At 35.3% G+C, this 23,345-nt stretch overlaps 1 protein-coding gene across 1 annotated transcript in view; it reads right to left on the reverse strand.

The window, feature by feature from the left end:
* Window positions 1-23,345, reverse strand: part of LOC118767619 — a 187,474-nt gene that overhangs the window by 63,458 nt on the left and 100,671 nt on the right. The window lies entirely within an intron of this gene.

The raw sequence follows: 23,345 nt of genomic DNA on the forward strand, positions 1-23,345 counted from the left end.
GCCACTACGTGCTTGCTCAACCTACTACAAAATACAAGCTAATTTCTGTAAATTACATCCTTCTGTCTTGAAAAGGAGCGACACATTTGATAATATATATCTTTTACCTTTTACTTCTTTCAGTCATTAGACTGCGGCCATGCTGGGGCACCTCCGTGACAATGTTTCCAAATTTAGAAATGTGACGCATTTGTTATGATTTGCAGGCATTTGCTCGTGGATCAAGCTATTTAGGGTTAAACAGCAACAGTAATATTTACAATGTTATACACCATAGCTGAAGATTAAAAGCATTGGGTATTTCGCAAAATAGTAATTCTGTCAAATTTTAATTCAGTCGATCAGCAAAACGATTACTTTTTAACGATAAAATATATGAAGTCTGACAAAAAATAACCCGTACTTTTGAAACGGCGCATTAGCCAGCCGGCGCATCGTGCTCTTGACTGCATATGGCTGACATCGAACTTAAGTTTAATAATATCCACATGACACCACACCAGTTAGTCATCATACTACACTGCGAGAGTAAACCTATATTAATGTACCTGATGACTTGTCACAAGTTGAGCAACAAATGATTTAGAAAAGAAACGTGTTTCTGAAAAATTGTGTTACAAATTGGGAAAACCTTTTACAGACACTTTTTTAATATTGCAATCGGTCGCTGGGGGAAATCGTCTGAGCCATGATGTAACTCGTAGCCTAAGTGTTTCAAATCAGGAAGAACAACCTTTGAAGATTATCCCAAATGTGCACGACTCTTCCCAATAACGAACAACACTCACAGTGTGAAAGTCTGTCGTAATTTCTGTAAATCATTGCTTAACTAATTATGAAGTTTGTAGCTTCTGATAGTGTCAGCTCGGTGTCGTGGTGTAGCATGCAGATTTTGTTTATACATGATTCGTAATGCTTTTCTCAAATTCATGCGGACATCCAAATAAAATTCTTTATCAATCATCTGACCTCACGGAACAAAATCTTGATGAACAACACTTTTGCAGTCATAGAAAAGGCGATCGAGCGACTCTAACTTGCTCTTTTTTGGGGAGCAACGACTACCTTTTTGTTGCAGTATCGTAACCTACACCCACATCTTATCTGCTATGACTGATTATAGAGAATTTTCATCACCGTTAGAATGACTGACTGACAGGTGGTGACAGTCTGTGTCATATGAATTTTAAAATAACCTTTGAAGATGCATCGTACTGCTGTAAAATATGTGCTGCATTTGATAATATCAGTTTGGGATATAAATTACTGTTAACTGTTCCAAACCCAGAAGATTTGCTCGCCAGAAAAGGGCTGAAGAGAAAAATATTACATTTCGAAGATTCTCGGGAGAATATGCCAAACTTCAATTAAATACCGTTCGATAAATAAAGGAATGAATACTAATTTTTAACCCCCCCTCTCTCTCTATATATATATACATACATACATACATACATACATACATACAGTAGTAATATAAGATATGGATTCAAAGAATCATGCGGCTATTGCACTAAGCTCTTCCTATGGAATCGGTTATCAGTCCCCGTAGTAATCAACTACAAAGTAGTAAAGGGCCCATGTGACTGAAAATCAAGAAAATCCTGAAATGAAGAAGGGTTACCCTACATGAAGAAGGGTTACGAAACTGGCGTAATCGTATGGAAGTCGTATGGATAAATATATCTATCTTCTCTGACATTTCTTGACTTTACGCTTTATATATATATATATATATATATATATATATATATATATATATAATATATATATATATATACATTCGGTTAAAATGGCTAATTGATGTGTTTCTCTTTTTTCCCTGCCGAGATGTTTACATTGCTTTACATCATTTTATTCCCTCAGGAATGATACCATTATTTTCTTCGAACATATGTCGGAAGTAAAAGATTTGAATAACACCTACCTTTAACTCCATTTCTTAATTTATATATATACATATACATACATATGTATGTATGTATGTATGTATGTATGTATGTAGTATGTATGTATGTATGTATGTATGTATGTATGTATGTATGTATGTATGTATGTATGTATGTATGTATGTGTCGAGTATAACCTTTCTTTCAAACTGTGTCTGAGTGTCTTAAAGTACAATAATATTGATTTCGTGTCGTGAAGAAGTAGATAGTTTCGATTTTATTCTTTTATTCTTTTACTTGTTTCAGTCATTTGACTGCGGCCATGCTGGAGCATCGCCTTTAGTCGAATCAAATCGACCCCAGGACTTATTCTTTGTAAGCCTAGTACTTATTCTACCGGCCTCTTTAGCCAAACCGCTAAGTTACGGGGACATAAACACACCAGCATCGGTTATCAAGCGATTTTTGTGGGGGGGGGGACAAACACAGATACACAACATACACACACACACACACACACACATACACACACACACACAGACATATATATATATATATATATATACGACGGGCTTCTTTCAGTTTCCGTTTACCAAATCCACTCACAAGGCTTTGATCGGCCCGAGGCTATAGTAGAAGACACTTGCCCATGGTGCCACGCAGTGGGACTGAACCCGGAACCATGTGGTTGGTAAGCAAGCTACTTACCACACAACCATTCCTGTTGTAGCCACTTTACATTTCATACATTGTTAATACTCATGGGAAAGAGTGTGAAAATCACACTTCCCAATAAGCTGCTACGTGAGATTATATTGCTAAGTGGATTGGTTGTCTCAAGTACCTTATATCATGGTTGCGTATTCCAGAAATTTATTCCAAACTCAGAGATAATTTGAAAGAAATGTTTTTAAGATTAATTTTTTAATGGACTGAGATTTTTAGTGAAATGAAGCACGCTAAGATAAGGAAGTACGTAGACAAAACTGAATTCGGAGACATAATCAGGGCGTAACAATTGCTGACTTTCTCATTTGATATATATATATTACAAATAAGGCGACGAACTGACAGAAACTTCAGCACGTCGGGTGAAATGCTTAGCCGTTTTACGTCTGTCTTTGTTCTGAGTTCAAATTCCTCCGGGGTCGACTTTGCCTTTCATCCTTTCGGGGTCGATACATAAAGTACCAGTTGCGTACTGCAGTCGATCTAATCGAATGGCCCCCTCACCCAAAATTTCGGACCATGTGTCTAGAGTAGAAATGAATTAGGCGGCAAGCTCGCAGAATCGTTAGCACGTCGGGTATTCCGTTCATATTTACGTCCTGAGTTCAAATTCCACTGAGGTTGACTTAGCCTTTCATCCGTTCGGAATGGATAAAATAAGTACCAGTTAAGCACTGGGGTCGATTTAATCAACTTAGCTCTTCCCCCAAAACTTTTAACCTTGTACCAAAATTTGAAACCAATATATATCTTACAAATAAGTCGGAGAGTTCACAGAAACTTTAGCACAGAGGGCAAAGTGCTTAACGCATTTCGTCCGCCATTGCGTCAAGAGTTCAAATTCCATCGAGGTCGACTTTGCATTCCATCATTTCGGGGTCAATAAAATAGGTACCAGTTGAGCACTGGGGTCGAAGTAATAGACTTGCTCCCACTCCCGAAATTGCCAGCCTTGTGACAAATTTTGAAAACAATATATATTACAAATACTAACGAATACATGCATCTGCGTTAAAAAATATACGAAAAAACCGCATGTTTTTATGAATGTTATCTGCCAATGAAATGACTTGCTACAAAATAATTCCCAAATACACATAGAGACTTACATGCACGCATAGCCACAACGTCGTAAGGTAGATATATTTACATTTAACCATTTGGACAGAAAGTTGACGTTAAACAACTTAGCTAAACTAAATATGAAGCATGATAAGTTTATAACATGAGCGAAAGTTGTTGCTAATAGTGTTTTGATCGATGTAGTCTCGATCGAGAAGACCACATAAACAGACGGAGATTGACACTTTCACATAAACAGACGGAGATTGACACTTTCACACAAACACAGAAAGACTATTATTTTACCATGGTTAACTCGGTTACAGACATTAATTTTTAATTAATGTATTGCATAACATAATACCAGATGAACACACACACACACACATATTCACATTCACATTCACACACACTCATATCTACAAACATTTATATGTAGATAGGTGCAGAGATCACTGTGTGGTTAAGAACTTCGCTTTGCAATCACGCGGTTTAGGGTTCAGTCCAACTGCGCGGCACATTAGAAAAGCATCTTTTATTTTAACCCCACCGAGATGATCAACAATATATATATATGTGTGTGTGTGTATGTGTGTGTGTGTGTGCGTGTGTATATATATATGTATATATGTGTATATTTATATATATATATGCATATATATATATGTATATATATATGTATATATATATATGTATATATATGTATGTATATATATATATAATATATATATATATATTATATATATATATATATATATATATATATATATATATATATATAGCGAGGTAGATAGATAGATAGATAGATTATGGAGTTTGATATAGTCTGTATGGCATACCGGGTATGTTTATACGACTATAAACAAATCTCAGACCTTTACTGCCATAATACTAACGAAGTTGAGTTAGAGAACACAAATAATAAATAAATAAATAAATAGATAAATGAATAAATAAATAAATAAATAAATAACTGAACCGAAATGGAAACTATCAACATTGTTCAAAACATTTAATGCCTTTTGGAAGGTCCTGGATCAAATCGAAATCTCTGCGGTCTTCTATGACGAAGTTTCTTCTTGCGGCAGTTGTTTTGGGGTAAATTTTTTCTATCTGAAGTTTTGTTTTTAGGAACTTTCAGAGCAGGCTTTAGAGGTACGCTGTTCGGTGGCTTACTTTGGACTTTCGGTTTTGCTACCACTAGACGATGTTTCGATTCTTTTCTTCTGGCTCTTTTCTTAGAGGCATGATTCTTGCGAGGTACCATTGTTATTGTTGCAATTATTATTATTATTATTATTGTTATTATTATTATTATTATTATTATTTGAAACTACGAACTTCAAAGCATTTAGCTTTCACTTTGTTTATCAAATGTAACAAGTTTCTCGGCGAGCAGAACATTATGATGTCATAATGAACATAACTGCCACAATGGTGGAAGGCAAAAACTATTGCTCTCTCAACGTATGCAGAAATGTAAGTTATGGTTTTTTTTTAGGATGGAGTGAATACAAAAAAAACAACTACAAAAAAACTTATGATAATTCATCTTTTATCTTTTATTTGTTTCCGTCATTTAATAGCGTACATGCTGGGGCGTCACCTTAAAGGATTTTTGGTCGAACAAATCACCCTTAGTACTTACTTTTATTCTATCTTTTGCTGAACAGCTATGTTACGGGAACGTAAACAAGCCAGCATCAGTTGTCAGATGGTACTGGGGGGAGGGGGTCAAACACAGACACACACACACACACACACAGACATACAGACACATAGAGGCATACACAGACAGAGACACAGATACACATAGACACACACACACACAGAGGCATATTTATATATATATATAATATATATATATATATATATATATATATATATATATGTACACACACATACATACATATATGTATATATGCGTGCACACACATGAAGGGTTTCTACATGATTTTCTCCTACCAAATTCACTCACAAGATATTGTTCGGCCCAAAATGTCGTGCAGTATGATTGAATCAGAAACCATCTGATTGAAATGTACTTCTTAATCACACAGCTATACATATTCTGGATATTGAAATGATGTTGACGGTTAAAGCAAAATATGAATGAATGTATTTCAGAAACAATGACTAAGCGTGACTTCTAGGCTTCAAGAAGGCATTTTAACAAAAACTTGTAAGTCAGACTCTTTGTAGTTCTTTTGTTGTAATCACACAGGAAATATGCGAGCCAAAATGGAGAACATTTTGTCGCTCAATATGCTAGAAATAGCAGCCAAATCTCTCTCAACCACACTTTACAGTCTTCGACTCATATTTCTGTGCTTTTTCATACTATAAGTCGATGTAATCGACTTAATCCCTTTGTCTGTCCTTGTTTGTCCCCCCTATGTTTAGCCCCTTGTGGGCAATAAAGAAATATATATATATATTTATATTTATATACATATGTATATATGGCGATGGGTTTTGTGCATATCTGTGTGTGTGTGTGTGAAATAAAAATGGAGGCACAGAACAGTGACAAAGGAGTTCACCGGATAAGAGAAAAATCACACAACGGACGCAAAAATTGTCGATTAAATATCATAATATTGAACACAGTTACACAGATGCGCGCGCGCACACACACACGCACGTACACACACACACACACACACACACATACACACATATCCGCACGTGCATATCCATTTTATCTAACGAAGTGTTATCTAAGCCGGACTTGACACCTAAAAAAAGCAGTTCCACTAACTTTAATTGAACCATGCATATCTTCATTGCCAAGGAATATGTTCATGTATGTACCTGATGCATTATTACGAATTACAATAAATCATTTGATCTTTTTTTTTGCTCAGAAATTTTAATTAACGAACATGCAACCCCACTGAGTTCAGTAGGCGGAGGAACGTCTATGTAAAGGCCATGCAATTCCCAGAGGCACTGGTGGAGTAAGTGAAATAGATATGAAACAAACTGGAATCGTGGATTTATTTAAGCTTAATGTACTACGAGCTCTTCACACTCACTGACACAGACACACACACACACACATGTACGTACGCTGACATGCGCATATACTATGTCGAACAAAGAAACACGTGCACATACACAAAAAGAATAAGTGCAGTCATAAAAGTCTATTGCCCTGCAGATGTGAACATTTGTTCCGAAATCAATAAAAAAATAAAAGTAAAATGAAAATATTTATGGACAACTGCTTTGAAAATGTACAGCAGCTATGTCTTGATTATATATTCACATTTATACCAATAATCATTGGTGCACTTGGTTGTGTTAGCAAATGTCTAACAATCTGGAAAAAGACAAGCATTTGCATGAAAAAAAAAACGACCAGCTCACATCTAACTAAGCAAAAAGGAAAAAAGAAACAACCAAACAGGTATAGAGTGAATATATGTAAAACATTCCAGATATTTTTCGATAATGAACATATTCACAACAATCAGTGATGCACATATTTAGTAACCAAAAACGCACTTCTCAGACTTGTACTCGTTGCATGATTGCAAATATACATCTACATGTCATCTACACGCAGGGCGTTTAGGTAAAATTTAACAGTTTCCACAAAAGACAAAGAAAATACAGTATCCAATCCAAAAATAAGAATAATTAAAAATCTCAAAAAATATCAACTTGGTTATGGCTGGAAGATAACAGTTTATTCAAACTGGCTGCCCTCAGCTTCCACCACAGACTCAAGACGGCTCCGAAACCTGGCGCATTCATTCCTCAGTGTTCCTGGTAAGAACTTCCAACGCCCTCTTGGTCTTAGCAACCGGATCGGCCTAGATGTTGTAAGCAGAGCCGTTGGTGTCTTTCTCATTCGCGTCCCACACATAATAATATATAGGGTTATAATCGGGCGAATTAGGAAGCCAGAAATTTTGATGGCACAGAGCTGGATCCTGCTGACACAGATTCGGTCTTCCAGCAGCAACCATCTCCAGCCAAGTTTTTACTACAGTCTCCAGTAACTTCATATAGACGTCTGAAATGTGTCTAAGACTTGTTCAAGAATGTATTTTTGAACTCCGGCCCTGTTCAATGAAATGGTGAACTCTGGCATGCGAAGTTTCTAAATAGATTTCAAAGAATTGTATTACAATGTTGTTGTTTAGGCTGGGTCAGCATAGACTGAGTATACCCAAGACCAAACACATTCACGACAATCATATCTTTTTAGTGGCATTCAGGATTGCATTATTTAACTTGTTCTTTCCAGTCTTAAGACACCATAGTGTGGTTTGAGAGATATGATCACATTTTTTAACTATAGGCACACCGCGTATATATAAACATTTATACATACGTACATACGTGGTATGATCAATAAGTCTCTGGACTGTTACCATAGTAACGAAGGTAAAGTATGCAGAGTAAAGCCACTTGACACAGATTGATCCTAAACTCTGCTGTACTTACGCACTAAGTGTTAACGTTCTAGTTCACTTCCGATGTTTACAGCAGTACTTGGAAGTGACTTGTGCAGCGCGTGTTCGTCGCATTGACCATGACACAGAAAGATGAGCAGGGAATCTGCATCAAATTTTGCCAAGAGTTTGGCGATACCTGCTCAGAGACCTAAGCAACGTTTTCAAAAAGTTTTCATCGTTCTCGATACAATTAAAGATATCTTCTGCAACTGAACCCGAGTGTCTTCTTGGTCAGCTGAAAGCAGTTTCGACACAAGCTTGGCAGACACGCGTCTCATACCCAAATCTTCAGTGATAATGAACTGAACCGTAACTAATTTGCACATCCTCTGATAACTCAGGAATGGTGATTCAACGATTTCCCATCACAGCTGCACGCACATCTGCAATGTTTTTCTCAGTTCTGCTGGTTGCGGCTCTCCCAGATCGTTCGTCAAAATCGATTTTTTTTCAGCCATTTTGGAAACATCTGAATCACTTATTCACTTGTGTGCGGTTCCTACACTTCTATTCATACACTTTCTGCAACTTTGCGTAGGCCTCTGAGCAGGTATCTGCATGACTGCTTTCTCTGTCATGGTCAATTCCACGATCACACGCTACATACCTTCCTTCCAAGCGCTGTTGTAAACAGCAGAAGTGAGCTAGTACGTTAAAACTTAGTGCGCATGCACATCAGCATTCAAGGTCAATCTTTGCCAAGCGGCTTCACTCGGCGTGCTTTTGTTCATTACTATGGCAACAGTTCGGATACTTACTTGATCAGACCTCGTACATACATGTTCAACCGTTGAACTCTGCCCATTTTCTTTTGTTTCTCCATTTTTCATTTTCAACCCCATCTTCTCTTCACCTGACTCCCCTCCTCACCTCTTTTCATCTGACACCTACTTCCTCTCTTCTCTCCTACCCACCTTCTCTCTTCATTGATATCCCCTCCACCCATATCCACATACCCCACCCCTATCCCTACACCTCCACCCCACTTCTACATATCCCACCCCTAACCCCACACCTCACCTACACCACACACCACTATAGTACCACTCTACATTACACCACCCCACACACTAGCACTGACCACTTCCCAACACCACACCATACACCATCATCCACACACCCACATACCATCATCCACACACCCACACATTACAGACGAACACACCCTCACATGCACACATCTATACACGTCGAAGGTACTAGCCCTTATTCACACACTCACGCACACACATTCTCATATACACATACGCACGCGCACCTTCATTTTGGGATCGCCAATATTTTATTATCTCCCCTTCTTTCTACCTCTACTGTCAAACCTTTTTTCCCAACCAGTTGCCATGCTAAATCCACAAGTTTTTTTTATTCTTTCTCAATTTATTTTCTCTTATTCTGTTGAAGAGCGTAAGTTCGTAACGTAAAAGACTTTCTTATTTTCCCGAGCGTCAAATTCATACACCTGCTTGCTGTTCATACACCTGCTTGCTGTTCATACACCTGTCTTCGTCTTTTGTTTTTCTGTAAATGTCAACTATATATATATATATAATATATATATATATATATATATATATATATATATATATATATATATATATATATATATATATACGTATATATATATATATATATATATATATAATATATATATATATATATATATATATATATATATATATATATATATATATATATATATCTATATATCTATATAATGGCCTTTTATATACTTCTTTATTTTTCAAAATTATGATAAACAAAGCTGGGTTTTTTTTATTTAAATATATACTCCCCTTCATTTTCTACAATGCTCTTCCATCTACCTGCTAGACTTGCAAGGCTCCTCTTCCAAAATTCACTTGTCTGTGACGAAACATACTCCTCCTGTTCTGACCTCGTCTACAGAATTCATATTTTTTACGTCCAAATGAGTTTGAAGACTGCGGAATAAATGATAATCAGATGGGGCAATGTCCGGCAAATATGGTGGGTGGGGAATCGTTTTCTATTGAAACTGCTCCAGCCTTTGGAATGTCATCCTCACTGTATGGCCGAGCATTATTTTAATAGAACACATTTCGTCTTGAAATCAAAGATAGTCGTTTTTCTTCTAGCGCCGACTTAAGTTGCTCAAGTTGCTCGCAGTAGATCTCCTTTGTTATCGTTTAGTTTGGGTTTAAAAGTTCAAAGAGGGCTAAACCTTTCATATCCGCCTAAACAGATAACAAAACCATACGTGGGTGAAGCCTTTATTAAACTCATAAAGCAAAATATGCCGAATATACTCCTTTATCACTTCCATTATAGCTTTGAAAAAATAACTGTTAAAATCGAACTGCACTCTTTAAAACTTGCGCTAAGAATAAGGACAAGGTAAAATTACTACTTGCTTTTATAGCAAGTTGATGCAGGTAGTTTATCCCGCCTCCACTCCGACTTTTAGTTCATGCAACTGAAAAACCGCATTATTTATGGGATGACCCAATATATATATATGTATATACACACATATATATAATATATATATGTATATATACACACATATATATATAATATATATATGTATATATATATATATATATTATATATATATATATATATATGTGTGTATATATATGTGTATATATATATATATATTATATATATATATATATATATATATATATATATGTGTGTGTATATGTATATATATATATATGTGTGTATATGTATATATATATGTATATGTATATATATATAAAATATGTATACACACACACATATATATACATACATATATATATATATATATATGTGTGTGTATGTATGCACACACACACATACACACACACACACACACACACATACACACACACACACATAGTGTAAATATAAACATTTCGAAAACAAATATTTTCCGTGTAATGATTAAAGAAATAACACATCTTACAAGTTAGACCTAATTATTTTAATTAACTTCAACTCGATAATCATTCGTGTTAACATCCAAGCAAATATTCCGATGAGAATTAATGGAAATAGTAACTGCTGCAGTACTGAACGGCATTTAGAACTTAAGTCGCCAGACATTTTGTCACCGCAATTTTCAGTGGATTGTTTTAATATTGTGTATAATCTGTTTTTCTTTCTAAAATATGATTTAATTGTTGGAAAATTAAGCTTTTTTTTGCATTAAATTTATTTTCATTGAAATTCTGAAGAAAGCTATACTCATAAAATGCTGGACAATCTCCCGCAGCTAGTAATAGTAATAAATGTGAACTAACAGGACGAGCAACAACTAATTTTAAACATTTCTTCGTGATCCAGATGGCTGTTTAGAGATTTAAATGGAAGCTTGCTGTTTGAACAGTAATGAGATTATTCAAACTTTATAAATCCTTTATACGCTGAAGCAAACAAACGAAGGTAAAACGGAATTGTCAGCTTAACATAATATCATTAGTGTTAGAAAAAGAAGACTACTTCCGTTAGATCAAAATACTTTTATATTATTATCATTATATTATTAATATTATCATTCAGTAATATTTATTTTTATCACGTGCTTTCACTGCACTACCGAACACAGCTCTGTGTGCCTTGGGGATGTCCTGTGGTTTGTTGTGATGCTCTTATTGTTACTGTATTGAAAGTGTTTTACGTAGAATGTGTGCAGTGCCTAGTAGTGCTATTTTCTGTATGTTATATATATTTGTTAGCCCTGGTGTTTTTGTTATGTATTTGTCTGAATATTTTTTTATTATACCTATTATGATAGGAATTGTTTCTGTTTTTAGGCTCCACATTCGAGTTACCTCTATTTCCAGGTCTTTGTATTTTGAAAGCTTCCCCATTTCTTTTAGAGAAACGTTATCTGTTGGTATTGGTACATCGATTAGAAAGCATTTTTTTCTTGATGGTCTCTCACAACTATATCTGGCCTTTTGACTTTAATATCTGTGTGTATTGGCATATCCCATAGTATGGTTGCGTTCTTATTTTTTGTGACCTTTTCTAGCGTGTGCCTATACCATTTTTTCCTGTTGTTATTCCGTAGTGTTAGCATAGCTTCCAGTGTATATAGGTCCCAACTCGTGTCTGTGAATATATTCCTTTTTAGCCGGGACTGGGCAGCCAGAGACAATATGGTTTATTGTTTCTCGTCCGTCTCCACATATTCTACAGTTACTTGTTATGTTTATTTTCATTATATGTCTGGTCATTTCTGGTGTGCGATCATTTTCTTTACTTGATATTCGTTTGCCGGGGTCCGTATGATTCTCGTCTATCCGCTCCATCTCTCTATAGGGGTCTTCTTAGACATAGAAGTAATTGTTGGTGGTCTCCCTCTTAAACGTCTACTGGGGTAGAAACTTCTAAGGTCATGTTTGTCAAGGTATTCATTGTCATATGTCAGTCTGAGCAGGAGGCCCAGTTCCTCTGTGTTGACATTGCAGAACTCCACTTCGCTCTCGTTGATCATCTCCAAGCACTTCCCCACCTCAAAATTTAGAAGGGCTCTAGACAAACTTATTTCGAAAAAGAGAAATTTCAGAGAAAAAAGCAAAGAGAGATTTGTAAAAGACTAAGGCAAGAAAATTGTAAACTTTCGAACAAGATCCAAGATGTGTAGAAGAAGAAAAGCTGGAGATTTCAAGAAAAGAGAAAGGGAGGGGGTAGAGAAAGGAAGGGTATAAGGATTTCAAGGAAATATAGAAAACAGACGAGTGTTGAAAGCAATCAAATTAGGTATGTGAATATTTATAACCTCCTTCTACAAACTAGTATTCTTATAAACCATCACTATAACCTGATGATCATTTAGAAGGACAATACTTTAACTCAACAGCCGACTTCTTACATTAAAATTCTTATTAGTGTCCAGCTCAACTTGTCGCCTGCAGCCAGCCGTCTGTAGAAATATTTCCGAGTAAGAAGTCGGCTGTTGAGTTAATCTTTCTACAGACGGCTGGCTGCAGGCGACAAGTTGAGCTGGACACTAATAAGAATTTTAATTTGACACAAAATCAGTTTGATAAAAGAAAAGGTTATTATATAACTGAGTGAATTTATTGTTGTATATTACTGATACTTATTTTATCGATCTCAGAGTGGTGAAAGGCAGGTTAGAACGCGTGATATTTAGAATTATGTTCTAAAAAGAAAACAAGATATTTTGTAGTGACTTTAGTGAAGATAACAGTGCTGCTCCCGTGGCATTCAAAAGAGACTGTTGAGATTTATGTTAGTAACGTTCTCTTTGAAAATTTATAAGCTGAATGCTGCAAGAAGAAATAGAAAAAATTGTGCATGGAAGGCACTACAGGAGCAGACGTTCTAGGGTTAGATACAATATGGGTGATGGGAAGGAAGATGACTGAGATGAGTGTATCGTTAAATCCGACACTAAATGACACCGAAAAATAAAGTCAGTGAGGAAAACGAGAATTAAGAAAAGATTGCTTGCTGATCTCCGATATTTTATTGCTTATAAAATGCATGAATCAGCTTCAGAACTAAAAAATTTACGTTAGATGAATTAGGACACCATAAAAAAATTACTTTTATGTGCTTTTGTCTTTAAAATAGTCATGAATTAAATATTAAATGGATTAACAGAGCAGCACAGAGAGATTAAAAAACAAAAACAAAACAAAACAAAACAAAACACTCTTACAGCCAGAGAGTAATATTGTGTCGTATAATCACTTTTAACTACTCGAACTTATTTTTTCTTTCATTAAGTAAATCTACAAAAAGGCAGGAAAAAAGTTTTAATAAAAAATTCATGCACCAACTGTGACGAATAGCAGAAAATTGCCTTTAGACGAAATTTTAATATCCGAAAGCTGCATCAGACAGAATGCATCTGGCTTGTGCTACACAGAGCACATGGCAAACATTTAATTCTCGCTAGACACTTCTTTGTGCAAATATGTACTATGAAGTGATGGAGTTAAACACTTTGAAGTGTACTGAAAGTGGTTGTCCGTTGCTTTATTATGAGGAGACTCCAGAAACAGTGCATAGAGATAAAGTATCCAGTGATACTGCGATGACGTTAAGTTTTTGGGACTCATAGTATTGGAAAATTAGTTTTTCCTATATCTCGGGAATAAATTGGGAACCGACGCCATCTAAAAAAGATAAAAATCAATTGGAAAGAGATATTGACATTCAATTTAATTCATATTTTTCCCCACCAGATGTCTCTCCTACCAAGCTTTCCGAATGTGTAGAATCGATTTATGAACTAAAAGGCAACTGAGATGCAGAATAAAATAACATATATTAAAAAAAAATGTATACATATATATATATATATATATTATTTAACACACTCACCGGCTCATTCATATGAATGTAAGCAGATAGAATTACATATAAATAGGTACATAGGCAATATGAACACACAAGCATACATACACACACACATACACATGCAAACACACACATGCAAGCACACACATATGCAAACACACAGACACACATGAAAACACACGAACACATGAATATGAAAAATACATACATACAAAACGTACACACACACACCACACACACACACACATAATATATATATATATAATATATATATATATATATATATATATATATATATATACATACATACATACATACATACATATATATTATATATATACATACATGCATGCATACATACATATTTTCATACTTACATGTGTGTGCGCACGCACACTACCCCACATACATGCGCACAAACAAAAAGAATGTAGTTCGGTGAACGGACTGAGTCATAGACTATTGAAAAGTTTGCAAGACGCAACGAAAATTTCAGAAAAAAATAAAGAAATGGGTGAAAATTGAACCGGTGAATGTTGAATAATAAGGCACAAAAAGAGACTGACCTCCCCAGACAAAACAAAATATGCTTCAGCACAGCACAGGAACTCACATAAAGAATCTTGCAAGCCAAATCCCAAAACGAAATATGTATATACACACACACCACACACACACATATATATATATATATATGATCACGTGACCGACCAGACCATCAGATGTTATTCTTTGTAAACCTAGTACTTATTCTATCGGTCTCTTTTGCCGAACCATTAAGTTTACGGGGACGTAAACACACCAGCATCGGTTGTCAAGCGATTTTATGGGGAAAAACACAGACACACAAACATATACACACAATTACACACACACACACACACATATAATATATATATATATATATATATATATATATATATATATATATATATATATATATATATATACGCATATATATGACTGGCTCCTTTCAGTTTAAGCCTACTAAATCCACTCACAAGGCTTTGGTCGGCCCGAGGCTATAGTAGAAGACACTTGCCCAAGGTGTCACGCAGTGAGACTGAACCCGGAACCATGTGCTTTTCATACGATTCTATCGATTCACTTATCAGATAACGAAACGATACTAAATGTTTATTTTTACGAAGTGGAAGTCTTTGTAAATGCAGACAGATCCTTTCAGAGATTCTTTAAAGAATCTCTAAATATTTCAGCATCGTTTCTTTTTTATTTTATTACTGTAAAAATAGTTCTGCAAAATTATCCATTAGGTTTTTTTGTTGATATAATGTTTCATACCATCAACAATGACAATAAAGATAGTAAAGTAGGCTACCGTAGATGAGTGTAAAGCTTTTATTTATTTAGATGCAAAACAGGTGAATTCTATTCGACTGAGAAATCGTAATAGTGAATGGGACATATAAAGTACACTTTACCTAATCATTAAGAATGACTGTCCTTCAGGGTATCGCTGGTGTTAGTTATACTTTTAGAGAGTGAACTAAACATACAGAAAATAAAAATAGCAACAATGCAGAATTTAGCTATTCATAAAACTGGAAGAATATGGCGAATGCAGTTAAAGAAAGTGCCGTGACTAATAAAATTTAGTGCTAACTGTTAATGCCACGAAACACACATAAGAGCAGTTGTTGTTTATTTTCCTTAACCCTATTCGGGCAGATTTATGATCATAAGTATTCCAGCCATAACCATCCCGTCTTTTTGCTGTGTACCAGGAACTCATAGCTACATTATCCAGTGGTTCCAACACTTAAGGGTTTGATTCAGAGAGAAATTTCACTGCCATTTTGTTTTGTAGATCAAGCTAGCACGTAGAGGTTCGCTTTGGCTAATGATATTATAGTTGGACTAGTGAGGAGTTGTTTATTTTTATTATCTATTTGATAAAGACAAACGATAGAAATCCAGAGCATTTTTATATGTAGATTAGGTTGTCCGGAAAGTTCTGAGCGTTTTTTTAATATGTAAAAAGGGATATAAATAATTGACATTTCAATAAATTTTATTTAATGAAATAATTTCCATTACTGTTAATGACCTTTGCCCATCATAAATATTCCTTCAGCATAAAATTTGACTGGTTTTGAAGAAAAAAGATTATCTAGTTGCAAATTTCACTGCCATTTTGTTTTGTAGATCAAGCTAGCACGTAGAGGTTCGCTTTGGCTAATGATATTATAGTTGGACTAGTGAGGAGTTGTTTATTTTTATTATCTATTTGATAAAGACAAACGATAGAAATCCAGAGCATTTTTATATGTAGATTAGGTTGTCCGGAAAGTTCTGAGCGTTTTTTTAATATGTAAAAAGGGATATAAATAATTGACATTTCAATAAATTTTATTTAATGAAATAATTTCCATTACTGTTAATGACCTTTGCCCATCATAAATATTCCTTCAGCATAAAATTTGACTGGTTTTGAAGAAAAAAGATTATCTAGTTGCAATTGGACTCCGTCTAAATCGTTATTTTTTTTCCTTGCAATGAGTTCTGTAGAGACAAAAGCAATTGGTAGTTGGATGATGTAAAATCAGGAGAATATGGTAGATGGGGTAAGAGATCCCAGCCAAAAATAAATCCAAATTGGAGCATGAACGCAACAGACGACAATGAAACAACCGGACAGATAGACGATGCAAAAACAGAAAAGAAAAGCAACAAATAGACTGACAGGAAAAAAAAAACAAGGACGGATCATTCACAGTCTTCTCTCGTCTGTCAGGTTTCCAGATCCTCCTTACAGTTTCGGCCGGTTACACTTGAGACTATTCAAATCTGGTTGGCTCCAAAAATCTAAGCTAAGAGCATTAAATATTTTGGGAAAAAGCAAGCGAATGTGTACGACAACAAAGATAAAAAACGGAGGAAATGTTACACAATTACAAATACAAGCAACAAGAAAATAACAACACGTGTCTTTCGACCAATAAAGACGAATCAAGTGGAGCTGGCGTGTGTAGAGTGAAAGTCTTGAGGCAGGAACATAGGAAACGAACATAAAAGGTGAAAGTCATGAGACAGGAATACAAGAGATGTTTTAGACATGAAAGATCATGCTTGGCCGAACAACGGTTACGTGGAAAGAAAGGAGAGAGGTTGGAGGCAGAAGGATTGAAGAATTAGGAAAAGAACGAGAAAGAGAGGAAATCAAAGGGACACAGAGAAAGGTATAAGGGAGATAAACGAGGAGGGAAAGTAGGGAGATTAAAGAAAGAGAAAACCAAGAAATGTGAGAGAGGAGGAAAGAGGAAAAGAAAAGAGGAAAGAAAGAAGAAAGTATGAGGGGGACTACAAGTAAGTAAGGGTCGTACAGAATTTAGATACATACTTACAAGGTGAGCAAAAGTGTACGTACGCCTCTATATGTATGTATCAATCCAAACAATGGAACAAGAACGCAACAGACGAAATGAAACATCCGGGCAGATAGACGATACAAAGACGACCAGGGGAATCAACAAAAAGACGGAAAGGAAAACACGTGGGTATGCTTGTTTGTGCATAGCAACTACGTTGTATACTTCTGTTTGTTTTCTTTTTATTTGAAAAAAAGGCATGTTTGGTCGCTGAGCGAACACATTTTTGCACCACACGATCTAATTGTTGTTTTTTTTCTGTTATAAATCTTGTATCACGGCATTTATACATTCAATTCTGTGATGGCTTTAAAATGTAGGCTTTCTCCTTATTCATTGTGCTGCAAATGTTAAGCATGTTTCTCAACCGCACTTATACGTTGATTAATTGAGTAACGAAGAGAACTAGTGTATTTAGAAATCCAAATGAAGTAATCTCTTCCCGTCTACTCATTCGGCTAGAAATAGCAGCTAATTTTTTTATGCATGGGAAATAGACTGGCTGGGCTGGCCTGGGCTGGGCTGGAATGTCTTATTATATGCCAACTCGATCAGAGGTAATTTGAGATTAAACAACATTAGTAACATATGAATTTAGAAAGTTACCTATCCATAACTACTACAATCCGTAAAATTTTACCTCCTTATTAAAATTGGAGTGGGTTCAGAAAATAACCTTTCTGATCTTTCTAGAGGATTCATTTGTTGCGTTGTGTGTACTGCAGAATTTCACTATTTCATCAGTCATGTACAGTAACTGATGAGTGTTGACTAATTTGATGCAAGCATGCTTCTCCTCCTACACACTCCTTCAGATATTTACACAATGCTGTTTGCATAGTGAGGAGCGATTAAATTTTGAGACTACATAACAAGTTAACTGTTTTGATTTTTGTGCATTTAATTCTGAAACTAGAATGAGATATTTCGCAGATGAGATTCCCTGTAATGAAATTCACCTCGGTCATTTAGTTTCAAACTGAGCTCATTAAATGTTTATGTAATTCGTTTCCTGAATATATCTGTGAGCGCAATTTGACCGAGCGGCTGTGAAGTTTGACCTTGGTTCCGCATTTTGGGCAAATGTTATATTTGTCAATGGCCTCGGGTCGACCCATAATTTGTGAGTGAAATTGGATTGGCAGAAACTGTGAAGAAGCCTTCGAACTTGTAATTCAAAAGTCCAGCCTTGTTATACTGTGTCACGTTTATTTCTCCTGGGAATTACATTAAGGTTGCACTTGACTATGGAATATTCAACCATTTACACGCTAGTTCAATGAGTTTAGTAGCTCAGATGATTAAAGAAAATTGAAAATAATGATCAGAAATTCTGGCCGGGATCCATTTATATATTCAATCATGCTTTTTTAACTCATTAGTCCACCACTTGTGTACAGCGCACGTAGGTGTATTTCTGTTCAACTGAGATTTTCCAGTTCATAGTGATCAAAATCTTCAAAGATGTCCACGAGAAAGACAGACACGTTTATTGTCATTTGCCTTTCCTTCAGCCACTTTGAAGCGACTTCCTGGTGTGTCAAATGACTCACGTGTTTGCTTTTTCATCAAACTGAGCGACAATAATAATGACTTACATTGAATTTTTTCAATACAGTTCTATATTTAAGAAATGAGGAATTATGTACATTTGACAGATATTTGTCCTCATCTTGTTTGTTGTTAACACAACGTTTCGGCTGATATACCCTTCAGCCTTCATCAGGTGTCTTGGAAAATTTCGAACCTGGGTTCTCATTCCTAAGGAATTTTTCGATATTATTATTATTATTATTATCATTATTATTATTATTATTATTATTATTATTATTATTATTATTATTATTATTCAGGTCACTGCCTTGAATCGAACTCAGAATCTTGGGGTTAGTAGCCCGCGCTCTTATCCACTACGCCATATGTCGAATAAATACCCAAATATATGTATACTTTTTCCAATGTCATTGAATAAATTCAGCGAAATACTGCGAGGGGCTTTTTTTTTATGAATTGCATTATGCTTCCTAATTATAATAGTAAGCACTTTTACTGTCGGCACAAGGCCTGAAATTTGGGTTTGGGAAAGGGTCTAGTCGAGTATCGACCCAGTGCTCAACTAGTACTTATTTTATCGACACCGAAAGGATGAAAGATGCAGTCGACTTCAGCGGCATTTGAACTTAGAACGTAAATCCTGGAACAGGTTTCCGACGCCATTACAGCCTAACAATCGACTTCCTCTCAACCTTTAGTATAAACGAGGCCATATAGACGTAATTGGCGGGGGAAGAGGACGAAGTGGATCGAAGGGTTAGTCGCTTAGACAGACTTCAGTATTTGACTGGTATTTTATTTTATAGACTCTGAAATGATGAAAAGCAAAGCTTACTTCGTGTAGATTTGAACATAGAACATGAAACAGATCACAAAATACAGGAAATATTATGGTATGTATGTGTGTTATACATTTACGGGTATATAGTTATCCTTTTATAAACTAATGGTTTACATATATGAATGTATATACACTTACATATATTGATCTATCCATATGTAGCCGTAAGTATGCATCTGTGTGTATTTATATAAGCATGCGCATTGCTAGATGCAGAAAGTAACAAAGTTAAATAACATTATGTAATATGACACATGAAGGATGTGACATTGCACAAGTATTTGACATTTGTCATACTACCATATACATCCTTGTTTTATAAATTTATGGAACTATCATCTGAGAGAGTGCCTCGTATTGTTGTTCAATTGATGAAATATGGTGTATTTCAAATGTCAAACAGGAGGTGTAATTATGAAGCAATGACTCATTATCCACTTATTATAATACGTTAGATAACTAATTTGTAGTATGTAATTAGCTTTTATCTTTATAATCGAAATATATTCAGAAAACTTCTTAATTGTATCTTTGCATTCAGATTATTGATTACGATTTTAAATACATACTTTCTCACACATGCATAAATACATACATACATACATACATACATACATACATACATACATACACATGTATGCATACATACATGCACGCATACATACATGCATGCATACATACATGGATGCATACATACATGCATGCATACATACATGCATGCATACATACATGCATACATACATTCATGCATACATACACATGTATGCATACATGCATGCATACATACATGCATACATACATTCATACATACACATGCATGCATACATGCATGCATACATACATGCATGCATACATACATACATGCATACATACATATACAGACGTGCATACATACATACATACATACATACATACATACATACATACACTGACGTGCAGACATACATGCATACATACACTGACGTACATACATACATACATATATAAATACACACGAGGATTACTCCATCTTCACAGATGATTGCCGACTCCTTGTGCTTCTTTGTTCATCAATGGCATTGCTGACTTTCCGTTCATGACCTCTCATAGAACTATTTGGTTCCGCTGCAGATCTTCATGGTTTGAAGCATAGGTAACAGGCGTGTGCTTCCTGCTTGTTATGACTGTATACGTCGCCACTTTCAACACCATATGACTTTTAGTAGATGGAATGCCAAATGCGGTAACCATGAAGAAACATCTGTACATGATTGGGTTATAGTGATAAGCATTTGCACAACCCGAGTGCCACTCTCTAAAGAGGCTCCATGATTACTACCGAATGACAGACCGAAGCGAAATGATTACTAATCACACGAAACCATAGTTTTTAAGTCAGAGTATTCTTCTCCAAGAATGATGCTGTGACAACAGCTAGGGGTCCTTCACTCGCGTGGTCGTTTCTGGGACGACTTTGTTCCGTGTTGCGGTGTAGAAAAATTATTTTATTCTTTTAGTTGTATTAGTCATTTGACTGCAGACATGCTGGAGCACCGCCTTAAAGGGTTTGAAATCGAAGAAATCGACACCACCATAAATTCTTTGTAAGCCAAGTTACGGGGACGTAAACCCACCAACAGACACAAAGACATAAATACACACACACACACATGTTTCCGTCTACCAAATCCACTCACAAGGCTTTGGTCGGCCCGAGGCTATAGTAGAAAACACTTGCCCGAGGTGCCACGCAGTGGGACTGAACCCAGAACCAAGTGGTTGGGAACCAAGGTTCTTACCACACCGCCACGACTGTGCTTATTATGTTTTTGTAATACATTAAGTGTATAAATGGATCTTTTCCGAAACGACAACTGCAACCTCTGAATTTTCGACGATATGCATTAAGTAGGATATATAGATAAAATTTTACGCACACACGCACGTGCACATAGTTTACCGTTCCGTTATAGATAGGATCAACAAAAAGTACTCTATCCAGTGAGAAATAATGCAATTTATTATACGCAATAAAGAAAAGGGCTACTAATAATTTCAAGCTTGTTTTCTCGTTTTTTCATCACATGCTTTCTCATAGACCAGCGTCCTAGTTTTAAATAGACCTAACAATATGCGCTGAGCCTGAAAGATAGCTTCATGATAGATGACATGTTATATAAACCTGGATGAATCTGTTTTGTAAATTATGTATGCACAAACGCACACGCACACACACACATATTTACATATGTGGGTGATTTAAGATCTGCATTTAAGAACTTTATGAGAGAGAACTTTGTGAGAGAGAATGAAACAAACGTTTTCATTTTTTATGAAAACGCTTATGAATATTTACTTATGAATATTTACTAAAAGAATTATAACTTACTTTTCATTCACTTTACTCTATTTTTAATTCTTCTTTTTTATTTTTCTTCATCTTTCTTTATGCTACCGCATATTGTTTTTAGCCTTTATTTAATCTTGTATTATTTCCTTCATCTTTACATTTATATTTTACTTCGTCATCATTTCCCCTAGATCCTACTTCAGCCTGACTATATTCTATCCTAACTACCAAGATTCATCTTATTTTCTTCGCTTCATTTGTATTTATGCATTTGTGTGTGTGTGTGTGTGTGTGTGTGTGTGTGTGTGTGTTGTGTGTGTTTGTGTGTGTGTATGTGCATATGTACGTATGTATATGTAATACGTGTGTGTGTATGTGTATGTGTATATATTATATATATATATATATATATATATATATATATATATAAATTAGAAAAAATAAGATTGGAATAATATTCCCTCATATATACATATATAAATATATATATATATATTAATACACAAATATGAGAGAGATTCCACTATGTGGACGCGCTTACGCTAGAGATAGTTCCGCAAGGGGACTCAACCACTAAGAATTGTTCTCAAGAAAAATTTAGCACACTAAGAACGCAAGCGAAATAATACTGCTCGTGTCTTTGACCTCGTGTTAATATATAGCGTGCAGTTCGACAAATTATATTTTATGACGTACCTCACCGATGATCTGAGGATAATTACGTAAGTAAAATTGCATATAATTTATTAACAGTGAAACAATTGTAAGGGGTTAATCTAT

This window comes from Octopus sinensis, linkage group LG1 (assembly GCF_006345805.1).
Source record: "Octopus sinensis linkage group LG1, ASM634580v1, whole genome shotgun sequence".
NCBI classification, from domain to species: Eukaryota; Metazoa; Mollusca; class Cephalopoda; order Octopoda; family Octopodidae; genus Octopus; species Octopus sinensis.